This window comes from Notothenia coriiceps, unplaced genomic scaffold (genome assembly GCF_000735185.1).
Source record: "Notothenia coriiceps isolate Sejong01 unplaced genomic scaffold, NC01 NC01_scaffold00025848, whole genome shotgun sequence".
Classification (NCBI taxonomy): Eukaryota; Metazoa; Chordata; class Actinopteri; order Perciformes; family Nototheniidae; genus Notothenia; species Notothenia coriiceps.
The window spans coordinates 345,855-352,829 of NW_011358549.1; the positions used below are offsets into that span (position 1 = coordinate 345,855).

The following is a 6,975-nucleotide window of genomic DNA, read 5'->3' on the forward strand; positions in this document are numbered from 1 at the left end:
GCTGCATCTCGTGTTGTGTTAATTAAAAATATGAAATGCTGTTGATTAAATGGTTTAGCTCAGTGAGGGATCCTTCTGGGGAAAGATCGGTTTCAAGTTAATGAGTCTAAGTTGTTTGATTAAAGGAATTAAAACCAAAACAAAATGCAGAATCCATGTATGGAGTCAAATCATTAAATAGCTCTCACTGCTTAGGTGTTAAAGGCAGCCTATTATGCTCATTTGTATAATGGGGTGTTTGTATTCTGTGCCTCTACTGTGACATGTTTACATGCTTTAATGTTCAAAAACCCTCTGTCTGAAACCAGAGCCCAGTCTGCTCTGATTGGTTAGCTGGCCGGCTCTGTTGTGATTGGTCAACCACTTAGAGATGTCCTGCCCCTTAGCCTATCAAGATTTGTTGGAGCTCTAGCCAATAGAAGCGTTATTGTTACATAATGTGTTATGACGTCACTATGTTACAGAAATAAAAAATCAAAGTGAGGCGTTTAAGGCAGGGGGGGGGAGTGTGGGAGATAAACTCCCTCTGGAGGGAAATTGTAACCTTTGCAGATCATGTGCATAAAAACATCCATAAAACACGTCGGGAAAGGGAAGATGCTAAAAAGTTCCCATAACAGGGCCCCTTTAAGCTAAGAGACTTGAGAGGGTTGGAGGTTAAACACGTGTTTCGGAGTATACAAGATTCACAGAAGGCTAATCTTAATTCATGGGTTGAGCAACCTTCTGTCCAGAAGGTTTTAAGATGTGTCGTTTTAACACATGTCGGGGAATGCAGTTTGTTCAAGGTCAAAGTGGAGTTATGAATTATGCAACAAAGTCAGGCCCTCTGGATGAAATTTCATCAGACCTCTCAACCCGAGCCAATCAAGGCCCCAGAGTCCTCCACATCATCTGTGAAAGTGTTCTTAGAAACATCTCTCAATGATCTTCTGAGAATGTTTTCTAAAAACCTTTGACAGCTTAAATAAATAAAAATAAAAAGCCTTGCCATGTGCCAAACTACATCTCACCCCCTTTTGTGAAATAAAGTTCCTCTCTCACAGCTTTTTATGTCCACGTGGAAATAAAAGTGATTTCTCTCTGACGAGGCTCCAGCTGTCCAGCTGCATCACTCTCAGTATAAGTCCTCTTTGTTTCCCTTTCCAGATTTTTTTTCAATCTTTGGCCCGGCAGATTTGTAGGTCTCAAGGCAAAAAGGGGGTCAAAGGTCACGGGTCTATAGAAGCAGCCATCTCAGGGTAGAGGAGACATCCTGTTTTCCAATGTCCACGGGTGGGAGACTAGGCTTTGTGCTTTAGAGTCTTTTTGTCCCTCGTAGACTCAACAGGACATCAGTCTGCACGGTGATAAAAGTAACGATTCAGCGCATGAACTTCGTCACACCTTCCTCCCCTGCTTTAGTTTTACACATGATGTATTCTTCACATTATTTTGCAAACCCCCGTTTTGTTTAGGACATTTGTTTGATTTGTTGTGCGGTCTTTCAACAAATGTGCATATAAACATAAAACAAATTATAGCATTTAAGTTTCAAGTCTGCTAATTACGGTAGCCAAAAAATTAGGAGAAACGTGCCTGCAGCTTAAGAAATTATGAAAATTTTAAAACACAAATGTGCTAACTTTATAGTTCCTGAACATCAACAAGCGCTCGGGTCCCTGTTTCTGTTGTGTTTAGCTTCCAGCAGCATTTTGTATTTGCAGCGCTTTTAGCAAACGCTGCGCATGTTTCGTCAAGTTGGTGAATGTTTTCTGAATGCTTGGAAATTGTTTCTTCCTTTGCATGTATTTTGGCACATTTGAGTTTTTTTTATTATGCTTCTATTTTTAAACTGCAGCACGTTTCTCCTAATGGAAATGTTTCGGTCAGTTGAAGCACGTTTGCATGCCAGCAAAAATGCCACTAAAATTATACAGGATCTGTTATCGAGGTAATGAGCTAAAACACATTGGCGGCGTCCTTTTCTTTCTTACTATTTTTCAAGATTAAACTCAATATTTTATCATCATTGTCTACTACACAAATCAATGCTTAAGAAACTCCATCACTTTTACATCCTGGTTGCTAAGAAAACACTCTCCCATACAGTGCTACTGTAGAGAGCTGACTTTAAGATATCATACCTTTAATGTTATTACATCATATAATTCTGGGCAAGGCACCATTTTTAATAGCACTCTTAAAACTACTGGGTTAAAAAATAACCCAATCATAACCCAGCTGCTGAGTCACTATAGGACAGAACACACGCTGGGTTGTCTTAACCCATGTGCTGGGCTGGATCATTTTAACCCATGTGCTGGGTTGTTTATTTGACCCAAGCTAGTGATTGAAATCAACTATATTGTTGGGCTAAATATAATATAATAATAATGTATAATAGTGTAATGAATTATCTCTATATATATATAAAAAATGCATTTATTGATAATTTGAACAACTTTGGCAAACCGCCAACTTTCCATTTCCACTATAAAAGAACAATGCATTTTAGCACAATACAAATTCAAAAAAATACTACATCCGTTTGAATTCCAACCCTTCGAATGGACAAGCTGCTGCCTCCAATCTGGTGTGCATACCGATTCTGATTCATACATACTGTAGCCTATATGTCACAGTGAATGTGAGAAATCAGACTAGGCAGAGGTGGAGGCCATGACAGCAAAGTGCAGTGGAAACAGACTTAGCGAATAAATCCTGACGTAACATGAAGCATGTGACTTAAACAGCTGAGGAGGATGTAACCTTCCTCACATTAATACATGAAACATGTCTTCCAAGTCCATCAACATTTCCACATTCTTCTCCCAACCTTTGAGGTTTGACTGGTGTTTTGTTTTTTTAAATGACATCGCTTCACGAGCGGCTGAAGAAATCCTACAGTCCGGCATGTTCTTCAGTCCAAGGACTTTGGGGGAAAGCCTTTCACCATCCATTTGCAAGAGCACTTTCTGAATGAATTCATAGTAGTACCTTAGCTCTTTGGGGTAAGCCATGTTCAGTGTATAGATGACTCCCAGCATGATGGCACAAGCTCGGGCAACAGATCCAATGTTGTCCAGAATGATTAGTCCTTCAACAAAAATCCCAACGTCGTCATAATGTCCAGGTTCTCCACTCTCCTTGTTGATGACATATATGCCCATGGTAGATTTCTGCAGGTCTCTGGTGACGTCATCTCCTTTGATGTCCTGTATATTTAAAGAAAAAACATGTATTTATTCAATATATGTAATTTTAATGACATACATTATCGTATACATTGTTTGTAATATTGCTCACATACCTATTAATCCCTTAAAACAAAGCTGGTCATATTGTATATATTTCTGAATCAAACTAAATATGTGTGAGGTGTTTTTAAAGATTTACGTAGGAACCAATAAGTGTTTTCCTCTTTTTGATCGTGTGGTATTATCTAATACTCGAGGCGTGAGATCTGGGAATCAGGTTCCTCTCTGTAAGTTGTGTGTAAGATGACTATAGAGATATACTGTACCTACGTTGTGTGTCGAGTTTTGTGTTGTCGCCACCCGCATTAGACAAACGTGCGATGACAAATCCTATGTGCGATTGAACCACTATAACAAATCCTCTTTAGATGAAGACTGCCGTTTAATCATGTATTGATATCAAGTTCTGTATTTGTGATGATTTACACATAAAAACATGCATAATGGATATGGTATTTCGGACTTTTATTTTGCTGACAATATCTTAGTTTGTATCCGTGTTTAGAGTTTTAACTGGGTCACGGAGTTTTTCTCGCTTTAACAAAAAACGTGATGCGGCATCAGATGGTATGTCTAATGCTTATAGTTGGTAACACCGAAAGGTTTCAATTTGTATATAACTATATGTGGTAACGCCTAAATATCTTTTGTGTGTATATCGCGGATGGGAGAGACGGTCGTACCCTACGTGGGGAGTCTTTAGAGGACGGTGGGAGAACGGTGGGGTACTTATAAAAAGACTCTACGGACGCTGGCGAAAACGGCAGCATAGCCTTCTGATGGCTCGTGTTATCGGTTGTACGTACTCGAGTGTGCGCACCCGACTTAAAATTCTCAACCAGGCGATAAGGAGTGTCGTATCCGACGGGTAGTGATAAAAACGTCAAAAAAGGTCCTTCGTAGGGAGTTCTGTCCAAATTAGACTCCGTTGTGAATGTGAATAGTTCTCATTCAGGATACTGGTAGAATAACTGTTAGTTGATCTCATCAGCGTTTTATATACTTTTCGAGATGCAGTGATGCTACGAACAGGTACAGAAGATAATCCTGCTACATTTGGAACAAATCCTGTGACGAGGTTTATTCGCTATATGACACAGTAGGTGGGTTGTGCAGTGCGTGTGTGTGAGTAGCCGCTAGCCAGCGCGTTTTTTCCCATTTACACACGAGGTGGATGTGGTGTGTGTGATGTCGTGGTAGAGCAGAAATATGTTTCAAAAGTGAGTGAGTGGGCGGGAGGCAACTAGCGTGGAAATTGGTGGGTGGGCGCCCTGTTATAAAATTACTTTTAGTCTGATGGACAGATTTCAAGGCATATTCTTCTCTGTCTGTTGTTTCTTAATATCGGGAGTGTTGTCAGACCTAATGAACCGGTCCACGTGCTTAGCCGTCATGTGGGTAAAGATTTATCGCTTTAGATTATTACAGTTATGATTGTTTGGTTCCTTATCAGCCGTATGACCCATTCTCTTGGACACCTCGTGCGTGAAGCACTGAGCCTTTCCACGTTGTACGTTGCTAGGTGGGTCTGTGGTTGTTTGGACAGACCACCCCTTTTCAACTTTTGTCGTCTTGGACCGAACTCGTTTCAGTGAGTTTCGTGTCCGAGTAGGGAACAAAAAAACTAACGATCAAGTAATAAAAATTATTTAAATTTTATGTTTGTATATTAGACGTAGCGCAAATCAAGAAGCCTTTTAAAGAACAACACACCAACCTGACCCGCGCAAGAGTAGGTGATAGGGGTAATAGAGTATACTTCATCGGAATCGTTCTCACTTTGTGCGACGTGCGTAGATCTACAATACCAGCTTTGCATTTAACGTGAGCAGACAAACGCGCATCTCACATCCGGGTCGGCTTTAAACGAAAGGGAACCACTTCTTTTTACCTCATCCTAACTGGCGTTAGTCTACCTCCGAAGAGCACGTACTCGGGTTAGGGAACATACCGGGTTGGACGGAAACTATAGAGCCAGTAGTGAGTTGTCTGGGCGGGTACGGGTATTCGCGCTGTGCGTTCGCTCCGCACCGGCTCGAACGGAAGCGGTCGATAGTGTAGGTTAGTTAGCCCGTAGTTGAATGCACCACGTCACTGTGCAGGGTTTTTCGCCTTCATCGACCCGCGAGCCCAAAAGGAGCTGTTTTATCGTTACCCCCTAAAGAGGTATTCCTTTAAAACCTTTATTTCGACGCTTTTTTCCAGTCTTACCTTTTCGCTTGCGACAATCCATTGTTCACATACAAATCACTGTCTGTTAAAACATATAAGAGATCAATTCATAAGTGCTCCAACGTAATTAGTACTTGAGTCGTCCGTTGACCAGATAGCACTGTGAGAATTTTGCAGCCGTTGGATTGAAAAATATTGAGAAGCTTAGCTATCTTCTATCTATCGCAGTGAGTCGTGCCGTGAGAGGTGGCGGCAACCTTTCATAGTCCCGTTGACTTCGTTTCACGTTAATACCTCCCACCTCTAAAACCTCATAAATTAGTTTTTATTAGACGATGATTTGAAGGCCGACCGTCCGTCGTTGTTGTTTATGTTAGACTACTTCGTCCGGGTTACGCGGTTTTGACCTCGACACATGTCCGCTCCTTGTTTCCTCCTGGCCTGCATGTTTACAATTTCCAGAGGGAGCGTGAGTGCGAGACTTACTTACGAATGGAGTGCGTGCGAGAGCGCGGACCTCTCACGCACTCCTGGGACAGCGAGCGGTGATGTGTGCGCGCGCCATCGGGAGCGTTGTGCGCGCGGCGCGCGCCCCCCCGAGGGTAGCTATCGTTGTACACACAGTGTGTGTGCTATGCCGCGCGAGCGTTAGGAGGTAGGACCAATGCAATAATCGTAACTGGCGTGGGTGTGGTGGGGTTGTCTTTTCCTGCATAGGTGGGCGAGAAGGGGATTTAAAAAAGGGTGCGGTGCCGATGGACCCAAAATGATGCGCGTGCTAAGGTGCACACTTGAGCGCGTGGCTTGTCTCGTAGGAGCTAGAACCACTTTTCAGCGCGACCTACTCATCTGGTAAACATTTGGTCACGAGTGAGGCGGTTGTGTAAGTCTCGCAGACTCGTAACAATTAGTGTAATTTCAGTGTAAGAAATTGTACGAAATAATCCGTCAGGTAAAATGTACTTATTATTTATTAACATATTGATAATATAAGATATAAAATCCGGAATTGTCCTAACATTTAGAAGAATGTTAATATCTGTTAAAACAATAGATAACGTACATAAAATCTTATAAACTTATCTAACATCTAAGAATGTGTCCGCGTTGTTCACACAATTGGAATTTTCCCTTCGTTAGAGTTCCCGTGAAACGTAGCGTGGAACCGCACTCCTACTGACCTCGTAGAGGCAAACAACCTCATTATTACCATTGCAGTAACATTAAGCCCCCGTAAAACAGTCAGTGTAGATCACAAAATATCTAAGATCACAGTCCGACGTTAAATCTATTATCACGAAAATGGAAGATTCCTCGTACTGCACTCATTTATAAAAATATACCCTGTATATGACCATACTTACATACCTAATAAGTAGTTGGTCCTGAATTTCGCTAATCGTTCTGGGTAGTCGGAACCGTAAGAAATAGTGCTAGCGTGCCCAACCGCGCAAATGATAAGGTAAATAAAAAAGAGTATAACGAGGTTTACTTTCTGGTATTAGTTGTGTACAGAATTCAGGTAGAGCAACACAAGTTAAGGAGAAGCTGAAAGACTGTGAAG

General features: G+C 41.6%; 1 long non-coding RNA gene across 3 annotated transcripts in view; it reads right to left on the minus strand.

The window, feature by feature from the left end:
- Positions 1-2,462: 2,462 nt before the first annotated feature.
- LOC104956325 (uncharacterized) overlaps positions 2,463-6,975 on the minus strand; it is a 9,588-nt gene continuing 5,075 nt past the window's right edge. The window contains exon 3 of one of the 3 annotated variants that reach the window (XR_799534.1): positions 2,463-3,197. This is a non-coding gene — a long non-coding RNA (uncharacterized lncRNA). Of the gene's footprint in view, positions 3,198-4,942; positions 4,957-6,975 lie in introns of those variants that run through there. The other 2 variants (XR_799535.1, XR_799536.1) reach the window with 2 other exon arrangements.